Below are 12,552 nucleotides of genomic sequence, written 5' to 3' on the forward strand. Positions count from 1 at the left end.
TATCAATGTATTTTTCCATATAAGCTTCCTCCAACTTCCCAAGTTAAAAATCAGCTCCCTTCACTTTTCCCTCCCGCTGTTCTGATTGAAATTCCTCTCCATCTTGACTCATGCAGTCACACTCAGCTGTTCCAGCAGTCTTATTTTAGTAAGTGAGTTAGCTGCATGGAAAAATCTAACACTACATTTCTCTCTCTCAAGTAAATCAGATGACATTTTAGAATGCTAAGTGACCAGTTAAATCCTATAGTGGGACTTTTAACGAGGTTTCTGATTTATTTGCTGAAAATTCATGTTAACCACACTGCAGTCAACCATAGGAATGCTTGTGATACAACAACATTTTAAGATCCTATTCAATTATGGAAACAACTACAAGTGATTTATTTATTTAAAATATACATAGTTTGTTTTAACATGATCATATGATAACAGTATGAGATAATGTCATTCATTTAAGTGTTTCTTCTAATTCAAAAGTCTTCTTTTGAAGACAACTACACACAAAAAAACCTGTAAAACTGTGTTCTAGACCATAATATTCTATCTAACATATTCTTGCCTGTAACACTCCAGAGAATATTTTATTCTAGCCCACTATTCTCTCTGTATTAAATATGAATTATCTTCCTAAGATTTCAGCCCTAGCTGAGAACTATTCCATGCCAAATGAAAAAGTGCACCTTTTTTACCATGCTGTATATTTCATTCCAATTACCAAAAGCTTCCAAGGAAATACCCAAGATGTCACTAACAAGAAACACTTTACCTATGTTTTCCCCATGTCTGCTCCAGGAATAAATGACATATATAACATTCAGACTGATTTCTTGCTAACATTCCAGAAGCTTTTGTCTCCATCCAGATTTTAATTTTTTAATTTACTTCCCCCAAACCCACTTATTTAAATGCCAAGCTTTTATATTAAAAAGGAAGCAGGCTAGATCTATTGAATGTCTGCATGCCACTTGAGGAATCAGTTATCTGTGCCTCATTACCAGATGATCAAAGCATGACTGGTGTGGAAGAACCTTAAGTTTACTATAATTTTGTTTCAGATGAAGCAGTTTGTCCTTCTTATTAAAAAAACCCGCAAGCTACTTACTATCTAAACAAAACATCTCTTGTAATAAAATTTAAGGACAACGTTCTCTCCTAAGATTATTAGAAATTAGAGAATCCTTGACTCACATCCATTCCCATTAAATAAAAAGTTCCCCTTCATTTTATCTTGCTGACACATCAGTGAAGACCTCTATCACTTCAATAAAGTTTTTCATCTGCTCAAGCCCTACAAAGCACAAAGAAACCAGGCCCCTACAACCACTTAGGGCAATCCCCGAATGGGATCTTGATTGGGATAAATCTTTGAAGAGTAACTAAAGCAAAAGTCTCACAAATAAGGGAAAACTGTTTATCTACTCTTCAGCTGTAGCGCCACTCACAGTTCCAAGTATTCCTATATTCAAAACCTGATACTGAGAGTAAAACCTTTCATGGGTGTAATCTGTGCCATGAAACACATAACATGATTATTCATTATAATCTCTGGAGTGAGTTGGATGATCAGATCACAGAAAACGAAGTGGGGGAAATGAGATAATTGATGGAAAAAAGCAGTGGCAGAATACCAGGAAAAAATAGAAAGTCCAGCCATTATTCAAATTTCACATGTAAACTGTGAAAAAACAGAAAGGAAAACCCTACAGAAATGTCTGTGTACATTTTATTACCTTATTTCCCCCTCTTCCACCTCACTAAAACCACTTGCCTACCTATTCTAGGACATCTTAGGAGCTCTGCTTTGTGCATTAATATGAAACATTTTTTAAAGCTTAGGAAGAAATTTAAAAATAGAAAAGGCAAATATCAGCCACAATCATAAAAACATAAACAAGAAATGCCCTTCTTTCGCAATAGTAATCCTTCACAGAATGTAACTGCTATTGCATTTTTAACTGCAGAATTTAATGTTCCACTGTCAAGCAACAGCCATCCCAGGATGATGCTGAAAGCACTCCAGAATGGCAGGCTCCAAGGTTCCACCGTGTCTGTGCCCAGGTACAAAAGCAACAATTGAGAGGGTTGGTCTGCACTGGGCCTCCAGGGACAAGGTGGGAGAAGTGAAACTGGCCTGTCTTCCCCCAGTTCATGTGTTTCCATATAGTGGCCACTTCCAACACAAGTGGGACCGCTTGGAGCTGCTGTCATCCAGCACTGGCACCACCTCAGCCTGGCCTGCAGTCCCTGTTAAAGCCACCATAACAAAACAAAGCTTTGGAGTTTGTGTAGGTCAATCAATATACTTGCCAATTTGGATTGGAGAGGTACAAATATACCACACCTAACGGAGAAAAATGCACTGAAATTCACAGCAAGAGTAAGAAAATGTTATGAGGTAGGTAATTGCATGTAACTTAAGTGACAGATAGAATTTTGACAATATTTATGATATACAAAATAGATTTCTCCGCAAGTTTTAGAAAAGTTGCACTCAGCCAATGGAAAAATCATTATTAAATGAGTGCACATCTAGGCTCAGATTTTATCCAAATTCTTTTTAGGACAGGAAAACTAGACATAAGAACCAACAGTGATCAAATAAGTATCTTTTGCTTTTTTCATTAGTATTCTGCTTTCTGTAGGATAACCCCTTCTTGAGACAATTTCTGCCAATTTCTGCTGAAGTCAGTAAGATTGCTTTGAAAATGTTTTTGCCCATGAACAGAGGAGCCTCACCCACCAGCAGGGCCCAGCTGGCAGCAAGTGGGGGGTGCTCTGTGCTCTGCTCCCCTCCCAGTGCCTTCCTCCTTCACCAACTGGAAACAGCACCCATGAGGTGACCAAAGCACAGCTGTCCCACAGTGTCCCACCACCACACTGCAAGGCAGAATGACAGATGGGTCACACCAATCCCCTCCTCCCCACAGCAAAACTTACCACTACGATACACCAGTAATGCAGACACCTCACTATTACCTTTTACCTTGTTCTGAGCCACAGGAGGTAAAAGCGTGGACTTAATAATTATTAGTACTGTGCCACCTAATATCAAATTTTTCTTATACACATTAGAATATTTCTTAACTTTACACACAGAAAACACAACATATGATGAGTGGTCTAGCATGCAACTGAGCAGAGAAAACAAGTCTAAGATCAAACTGTTCTAGAAACAGAAGAGAAAAATGTTCACAGAAAAATGTTTTTTAAATATTTTAAAATAACTTCAAACATCACAGTTCTTTGTATTCTATCCTACAAGATGCTTGACTTCATAGTCTTGTAGCATCAGAAGTCTTACATGGTACAGCAATGTTCTTATGGCCATGCCTAATTCCTGAGCATTTCTGTAGAAAATATAATCCTGTCATTGGTCTGTAATTCTCCTAAAATTAATGAACTCTAGGACAGCATAGGTATTATTCCCAGCCCACAACAGATATTCCTTATCTTCAATTTGGAACACCGGACAGCACTTGTACACTTTTAAACGCCACTCAACAGTTTGACAGCCAGCTCTGCAGAGCCCTTAGAGCCACAGAAAAACTGCCCGAATCCTAACTAGTATTAAACATGTTCAACAACTTAAAAGAAGCCCAGGATGTGTAGAAGCTTCCACAGTCAGATGTCAAGAGATTTAAATTAAACTACTTTGAATGCACATCCAGACAAGTATTGTTAAGTATCTGTTAGGTTTCTGAGACCAATTCTACAGAAGTGACTGAACAACTGGTTCCAAAATCTGTTTTTCTGTATGTTAAACAATAACTTCCTGGAAGATTTCATACAAAGCAGTGATAAACTCTTTTAGCAGTAAACAAGAAGTCAAAACGTAGTAAGACTCAAATAGCAAAAACCCCTCCCAATCTTCACTGATGTATTTTGCCATCAAAAATACGCAAAATGTTCACAGACGGAATTAATCTGATTTGAAAATCATTCACTAGAGTTTGGAAAGTTTAGACTGACTGAATTCCCTCTAGAAGACTAACTTAATGTATGTGGACATCATTCAAGCACACAGTTCAAGAGGCTTTGGAAAGCAGAGGTGTTATCTGCTGTTATCTGCACGAGACAGCAACACATTCACAGAAACTTCAGTTTCACAAAAATTAACACTGTAAGGCCATATCATGCCACACCATAGTGATACAGTTAGTAACAAAAGAGCAAGAAAATGTATCCTATCACAGTTCTTTTTTATTTTCAAAGTAAAACCTTCTGTCAAAAATCTTCCAGTTGTGTGTTGTGGTACCGTCTATGCATTTTGACTAAGACCATTACTAAGGAGCAAAACTGTACTAACTTAATAATTCACTGCCATATTCTTTGAATAATGGTGATTACAATGAAAATAGCATATTTTTCAGGTCTTCATCAGATCTCTATGTACAGTGCATTGTGAAAAATTATTAATGAGTTGGTGGAGACATTTTGTACAACTCCAGTATATGTGAATGTGAACTGTAGCAAGGACTGTGAAAGGCAGCAAGGAGGATTTCTGAAACAGTAATGCTTGCACAGGAATAAATACATCACAGAGACACTGTAAACTAGAGCTGACCTAAGCGCCAGCGGAGTGTGACTCTTAACAGCCTTTTAAGTAGAGATAGTGGGGAACAACTAACAACTAGTTTTCAGATGAAATCTGAAATATTTAAGGAAAAGATTATACAAAATGGGACTTGACTTCACAATCCAAGAAGGCTCCTCCATTCCACCATTCCCATTAAAAAACAAAACCAAAAATGAAACTTAAAGCACTTCAACAGACATTATTTTCTAGACTATTATTTCTTGAAATGAAATATATGTTATGTATCTGATTTGATGACTTCACATACATATTTACCTATAGGAGACAAAAATAATTCTTTGGAGAAGACAAATAATAACAATAAAATCTTAATTTTGTTTGTTTTTAATGAAATGGCACAAGATAAAGCACTTAAAACCTTTAACAGGATATATTTGCTGGAGAAAGCAGATGCACATCTATGCATGCATATTCTCAGCTTCTATCACACCATTTAACAGGAGGAAGAGATTACAGAAGGTCTAATGAGGGCGGTAAAAAAAATAGTGATCCCCAGGGTGTGGGCAGTGATTGAAATGTACAATTGCATTTTAAACGTAATTAGCTCCCTAATTGTATAGCCAAGTTTAATTAATGCAATTACATGAAATATTAATTACTATTCATTTTAAGTGTATTGTTTTCAATGTTTTGTTCTCTAATTTTAAGAATTAGACAGATCTCCATATGGAATAAACTTTGAAAAGTTTCCATCTAGATGCATTGAAAAGTCAAGAGAAGAACACCTTGCTGCACCTTGTTAACAGTTAACATTAAATCAATTGTAATTGCTAACTCTAAAAACCCAGATGGATTATTTCTAGCTTGTAGATATGAAAATCTGCAGCTCTCTGTTCTTGTTACTATGCTTTTGGCCTTCAATCATAGCCAGCTCAAGAGATCAGCTCGTGTTAGGAAGGAGCCGTGGGATCACGTGATCTTGTTATGTTTCTATCAACTACGTTTCCATACACAGCGTTTCCCTTAGCAACCAATGTGCTCCAAACAATTTGTCATTTTGAATTCTGCCATTCTTTTGTAATCTTCTTTCTTCCTATGAATGCTCTATGATCAACTCCAAATATGCCCTGTTAATCTCTTGAGTAATTCTATTGATTGGACTGAATAAAATTCTTTGATTCTCTAAATTAATTGGTTTGGGGAATAAACTCCAAACAAATCTCCCATATATTCTTCATAATTTCATGCTTTCATTCACTCTACATCATATGGTGTAGATTTGGTGCTTTTAAAGGTATCAAGTAGCTCAGTGGACTACAGACATGATGATGAGAGACTGAATAGCACCTTTCTGGCATACTACTGACAACAGCACTGCAGTTGGTTTTAAGCCCACGCACTCATAAATTTCACTGAATTAAACAATGAATTGGCTCTTTCTCTCATCCTAACTCCAGCACATCCAGACATTTTTGGCAAATTCATTAATCAGAGAGGTTGAATAGTTGGTTTTCCTACCTTTCACTATGCTATGGAAGCTGCCAAATCAACTATTTGGAGGTTTTACTCCTTAGAGAACATGTTAAAGGAAACATTGCTTTCAAGATCTTCCCAGTGTTAAACAAAAACTGCTGCAGGAACTTGCACACATCTTCTAGGAATGAGAAACTAAATCTTTCCACCCTGGTAGTTATCAGATAGTAAGTACTTATTTTTATAATTCTGAGCAGTTCGGCTATGTAATGATGGTTTGGGTTTTTTTTTAAATCTCATATTCTCTGGTCTGACAAGTATTGCAGTCAGTTAACCAGTCATGGGTGTGCTCTCACTTTTGAGTGTCCTTGGTGAAGCCTCATCTTTTGAAGGAGACAATGGTCCAGTTGCTCATAATGCTGGGAAAAGACGCCCTCAAGCAAATAAAGTTACTCCTTAAAATTGTAAATGAAATTGTCAGAATACTCTTTTCTTCACACAACAGAACAAAAACGGGACACTTCTCAAGTCATCTGTGACTTACCAGCCACAGCATTAAGAGTAGAGTCTGATGTTTGCACCAATATCCCTATCATGTTCTGACATACATAAAACAAACACTTCATCAGTACTGCTATGGATCTTTTATTTATCAGACTCCCTACATTTTTTAAATGTTGAGACAATGTTGAAATCAGAAAGATACACTGAAACTTGAAGTACCAGAGCATATTACTTCCACATGAAGTCAACTAATCAAATGAAGCTCAAAAGGCAAAAGCAGAGTGGCTTCTCAAAGAGTGTGTTACAACCATGACCTGCTTCAAGCACCTTCCCAAAACTATTAGCTGAAAATAAACCAAAAGTTACCAAAAGTCTGTCCTTATTCTAATACAGCAGCATCTATAGCATATCTGCTGTAAAAACAGAGGCAAATAGGTAAATTGCCTTAATACTGTGCAGTAAGTTCAGCAGGGACTCACTTCACAGGTTTTATTTACCTATGGCCATCTGCGGATGGTCTTTCTTTATCCATGAAAAAAAAAAAAGATGCAGATCAGGTATGCTCAGCTGAGCTCATGCCTTGCTGACAGTAAGTCAGGAACCACATTATACTTTGGCCATCTACACCTTCCATTCCCCATCACATTTGACTAAGTGCTCTTACCAATTCTTTCGCATAGCTTCTGGTACTCATTAGAACCTTCATGAAGTCAATTTACTATTCAGTGACTAAGAGTCACTGAACCAGCACAATCTCCCTCACAAATGACACCACCTTCATAGTTTACATGGTCTAACAAAAACTCCACCCTATCAGGATACATTAGAAAGAATAAATTACTCGCAAAGTTCTTCCCTTGCATTTACAATTGTGACAGGAGAGGCAGACAAGGGAATGGTAGGTGGGAAACTGCATAACTGTCTTGGCCTTCATTTTAAACAAGGAAAGAACTTCTACACAGCTTTTACCTGTTGCAACATGTTCAGAAATCTGTTTCTCAATACATAATGATACTTCTTGCAATACTAAGGGCATAGGCCATCAATGGTCAAAACTCCCGCTACTAACACAGATGACAGCAACACATGCATTGATTTTAGTATGTATGCAATAGCCTCTGATGGCAATCTAAATTAACAAGAAACACCAAATGAATGAAATAGAAACGCAAAGTCCCAGCAGTCCCCTTCTCAGTTTCTCTTGACGGGACAGGAAAATTCCTCACCTGTCACACTGTGCAGGATCTTGCCTCTCGTGCTTTTAAGTGGCTGGGAACAACAGAGTTCTTACAGTACACACCAGATGCCAAGGAATGTTACAGCATAAGTATCTTTACAGTCATTAAAACAAAACATACTGGAGGATGATCTGTATTTTAGGGAAATTCAAGGAATGCTAGAGATGTAAAGGTACTGGCAAATCCAGCTCTTTGTCTACCTTATATGACTAACAAACTACTGGAAATCTAGGAATGTGTGAGTTTCTAATAACTCCCTACCACTGCAGCTTAATTGCTTTTTGCAAAACTGGGAGGAAGACTTCTCCGTGAGTTTATTCAAGTATTGCCAGACAACACAAAGGGAAGGAAAAGCAACTACCTGTTGGGAATGTGCAGCTCCTCCAGAGAGATACTGAAGATAAGCTCAGAATAAACCAACTTCTTTGCAGAGGATAATGCTAAAGAAATTTTGTATAACTCAGGAAATAATCTTAAGTAGAAAGTACCTTTCAAATAAATATTCAAAAGCTTACACATATGTGATAGTTTTATTTACTTCTAAGGTTTTCTGTAATAGAAATCCTAGGTCTTCATAACTTTTACTATTTCTGCATAAAATAGTCATAACTCACAACACATGGTTCAATACTGAGTGCAGCGCAGAAGACAATACAGTTACCCTGTACTTTCAAGTGCAATGAAATAAAGACTTAGTTGAAATTACTACATGGACAAAAATCTCACATGCTTTGTTTTCTGATCCAAAACCTAAAACACTCTAATTCTTATTACATGCTGATAGACATGTAGCACAGTACAAAACTTCCTTTCAGCAATTACATATTTTCATTATCTGTGACTGCTTCTCTCTTCACTGACTGAAGCTAGGCAACTGCATCTCTAAATTTTCAGAAATGAAGAATAGATGGCCAAAAGGAAAGAACAAGTGCAAGTTAAGAAATAAAAAATATCTTTCAGATACTCAAGACTTAAAAAAGGGAAGCACACCCCCTCCTCAAAACCTGTTTCTTAAAACAAGAACTCAAGAACAGAAGGTCCATTGCTACCAACTGCTTGAGAAACAGTCACAACACTAAAAATATATGATTCTTGTATCAATGGTCAGAGCAATCACCTGGTATAATTGCATACAACTTTTGCTTTTAAGAATTTTCTCCTGTGCTCTATGAAGGGTTTGATGTAAACTATAAGGAAGTATAACTTTACAGTCAGCATGCTGCTGTCTGCTCAAAAATACTGAAGAAGTTCTGCCTCGTACACCAACAGCCACAACAGCTCTAAGCAGGGTTCATACCCCTTCATAATCTACACATGATGTCGAACTACTACATCATCAGCACCAAAAAACATCTAAAACAAGTTTTACAGGCATATCAGAAATTGTTTCCTGATTATCACACATTGGTGTTTTCCTTCTACATACGTGTGATAAGTGGTAGCGTGTCTCTCAGCCAGCACATGGGAAATGGAGGATATCCTTTGTTGGGAATAAGCCCAGTGTGTTATTTTTCAGCTTGAAAGTGTTTAGGTTAAAAGTAGGAAGCTCACATTTCTGCTTGTTAAGATAAACAACTTTTTTCCTATGCTTATAAATACTGTGAGATAGGTAATGCATCATTCACCAGGCACTTTTTTTTGTGTAAAGGATTAGACTGTTATGGATGGAAAACACAATTTTACAAGATTGATATATCAAAACTCAGTTTAAAGGCCAAAGATGCACTCTAGTATCTTTTTATTAATGGAAAGTTTCTTCTTTTGACACTTTGCAGCCTCAAAGCTCAACTGTAATACACTACTTCATAACAACCCTTTTTTCCAGTCATGTCACAGTTCTCAAAATAAACAAACTAAGATTAAGACCAACATTTTCCATTCTATAACAACCATTTTATTTTACAATTTTTTTTTCTCAGACTATGAAATGTTTTTCTACATTATATACTGTTTCAAGATAGAAAAAATCTCTTAGCACAAGCCAGTTTCATGGTTGCTTTCCACTTTACCAAAAACATGGTAGAGAAGGGCTGTATTAAACAAGATGAATAACTGTCTTCTAAAACCCACAGCCTCATCATATGATCTTCAAGACAACATTTTAGGCACCACTACGCAGAATGACCTAATACTGCTAATCAGAAGGCATGGAAACATTCTAAAAGAAATCAAGATCTTACTCTCTACTGCTAATCTGTTCTCTTAGTGTCAAAATGCCAGACACAAATATAAAAAGAACTGCGTCAATGATTCATAGTTTTTACCACACAGAAGCCAAAAATCTGTACATAAGATCTCACTGTAACTCTAACAGCACCCACAAACTATTTGAATGACAGCTGACTATACAAAACACTGTCCCTAAAGGCATGAAGTACAAGGTGTGGACAGGTAGGTTTGTGTTCCCACCATATAAAGACCCAAGAGAGAAAAGAACCAATCAGTAGATCCCAAATGGATGAGAATGTAAGTCTTAGAGCCATAAAATTATGAACCATATATATAACCATATAGGTAAGTAACCATATAACTATAACCATAGAGGTAAGTGTGGAGAGTGTAATACAGGAGAAACCTCCCACACCTTTTTAAGTGAAAAATCACAGACTATAAAGACCGGTATCTGATGGTCATAACATCTTGTATAGAACTGCTGAGAGCACTCTGTCACCAGACTGACAGAAAATACCTACCTATTTCAGATAAATGCTTTTTCTGTCTGTGAGTGAAGTGAACACAACTCTGGTCAATTCAGCCATTTAGAAGCAGCTCATCTGGATGCGTAAGATCAAAGCATGTTCATCCCTAATTTACATTCTAGAACTACTCCAAACAATACCCAGAAAGAAATAAAGGGGATGAACTAAGGTATTAAAAAACTGCTTTCACGTGTTTTTCCTTCAGTACAAGGTCCCTCTACAGATGTTTCACCAAATATCCAGAGCATTAAATGAAAACATGTAAGCTAATAGGATGTTGCCTTAATCAGTGATTATGTTATTTCAGGGTTAATGACTAAGGAAAGCCAGTTTTTCTAAGGTTTTCTAAGACTTTCTTTATCTAAATCGAAGGAATTTTTTTTTAAGGAGAAGCATTTTTGAGGAATATTCAAAACAAAAAGATGCTGATAAACAGTAATTAAACCAGGCTAGAGGAGTGTCTAAAAAAACTGAAAACAAAATTAGTTAAAGAATGTATGAAAGGCAAGAAGTATCAGCAATGGTTGGTTTAGCTGAAAAGCCACCCAATTTTAAGAGGGCAAAATTCACAATATTTCTAGCAATAAGGAGAGCCACATGTCCAAAGTAGGTATTGCATTAGAAACCAGAACCCTTATCCTCCTGGAGAAACGGAATCATTGAGTAGGCAAGAAATACCTGCTCTTGAAATATTTCCAGTTTATAACTCCAACAGCCCTGAACTAGGAGAGTGCTCCAAAACTACCTGAAAAGAAGCCAGAGGTGCTCCAGGATTTATATTTTCTCAAAGAGCTTAATATCTTCACTACACCAAAAGTACATTGCTTCCAGCCTCAACAGGGAGTGTCCTGCCAAGACTGCAGGAAAATAAAAAAAAATCCAGAACACTGAATATTACACTCAATTAATTACAGTCTTAATTGCTCTCTTCTTTTAACAGTCTAATGAATAGAGCAAGTTTCAGTTTCAGTATGTATGTGTAGCCCAAAGTTTCAAGTCCAATAAATGAGACAGGACTGATTTGCAACATCTGTGCTAAGATCAGACGGGTTCGTGTAACCAGAAGTAAACACTGAGAGTAACATCTATGCCCCTTGTTCTCCGCCCAGAGCACACAGGAGCTGACATGTAAGGGGTTTTCTGTACAACCTGCAAAGACAACGTTGTATGTCAGGGAACATGACAGCCTCAATTAAACTTAAAGAGAATCTGACTCATCTTAGATCCCAGGCCAGTGGACCACCATGTGTCAGTGGAACTTCTGCCTCTCTTCACTTCTTTGGCCAGGACCTGGTTGCACTATCGACTCAACTTATGTTTCTGAGTCAGTAGTCTAAAAACTATCCCAAGGCACACACAACTTTCATTTCAACCTTCCCGAGGCACACATCAAAGTGATGTACCAGGAAGCCAGCTGGCAAGAAGCAGGTTCCAAATGTTTGCATAAACTGCAAGTTAGCTATTAAACTAGTGGCAAACAGCCCACTTCCAGTCAGAGGCACTTGCCCTCATTAAAGCCCAACAAAATAAAACAAAAACAAAGTCTCCAAGCTAAGCCACTCAAGATGTTACCTATGTAACACAAACATTTCATTTCAACGGTCAATTTGGTTTTTGCTCACTCTGCACTGTGTACTTATATGAGGTACCTTGCCATTTAAACGCAAACCTGTCTGTCCTTTCTAGAAAAGAAAAAAATCACCTTGTATTTCCTCTACTTACAGCTTTTCACACAAAAGAAAAAACTGCAGTGATTTTTTACTTTTTTATAAGAAATGCAGTGTTCTCAGACATTCCTAGTCTCAACTGTCATACCTATCCTGATGCGTGCCATTTCATTTACAGGCAATATTATGATACATGCTGTCAAATCTTTTATAATCCTGAAGTTCAAGAGAGTCATTTTTTGGGTTTGAAATGGAAATTTAGCTTTGGCATTAACAATGGAGAGAACGGGCACACGTACACAGATAATTCAGTCAGACATGAGCTCAGTCGGAGCACATTCCAAGCTGGCCGGACAGAAGCCAGCTCCAGTTCAGCAGTCATGTAGCTGTGTTAGCACAGCACTGTGCCCACACTAATAAAACCTGCTGAG

At 37.2% G+C, this 12,552-nt stretch overlaps 1 protein-coding gene across 2 annotated transcripts in view; it reads right to left on the bottom strand.

Moving 5' to 3' along the window:
- NOL10 (nucleolar protein 10) overlaps positions 1–12,552 on the bottom strand; it is a 52,557-nt gene that overhangs the window by 15,296 nt on the left and 24,709 nt on the right. The window lies entirely within an intron of this gene.

Source organism: Aphelocoma coerulescens, chromosome 3 (genome assembly GCF_041296385.1).
Source record: "Aphelocoma coerulescens isolate FSJ_1873_10779 chromosome 3, UR_Acoe_1.0, whole genome shotgun sequence".
Taxonomy (NCBI): domain Eukaryota; kingdom Metazoa; phylum Chordata; class Aves; order Passeriformes; family Corvidae; genus Aphelocoma; species Aphelocoma coerulescens.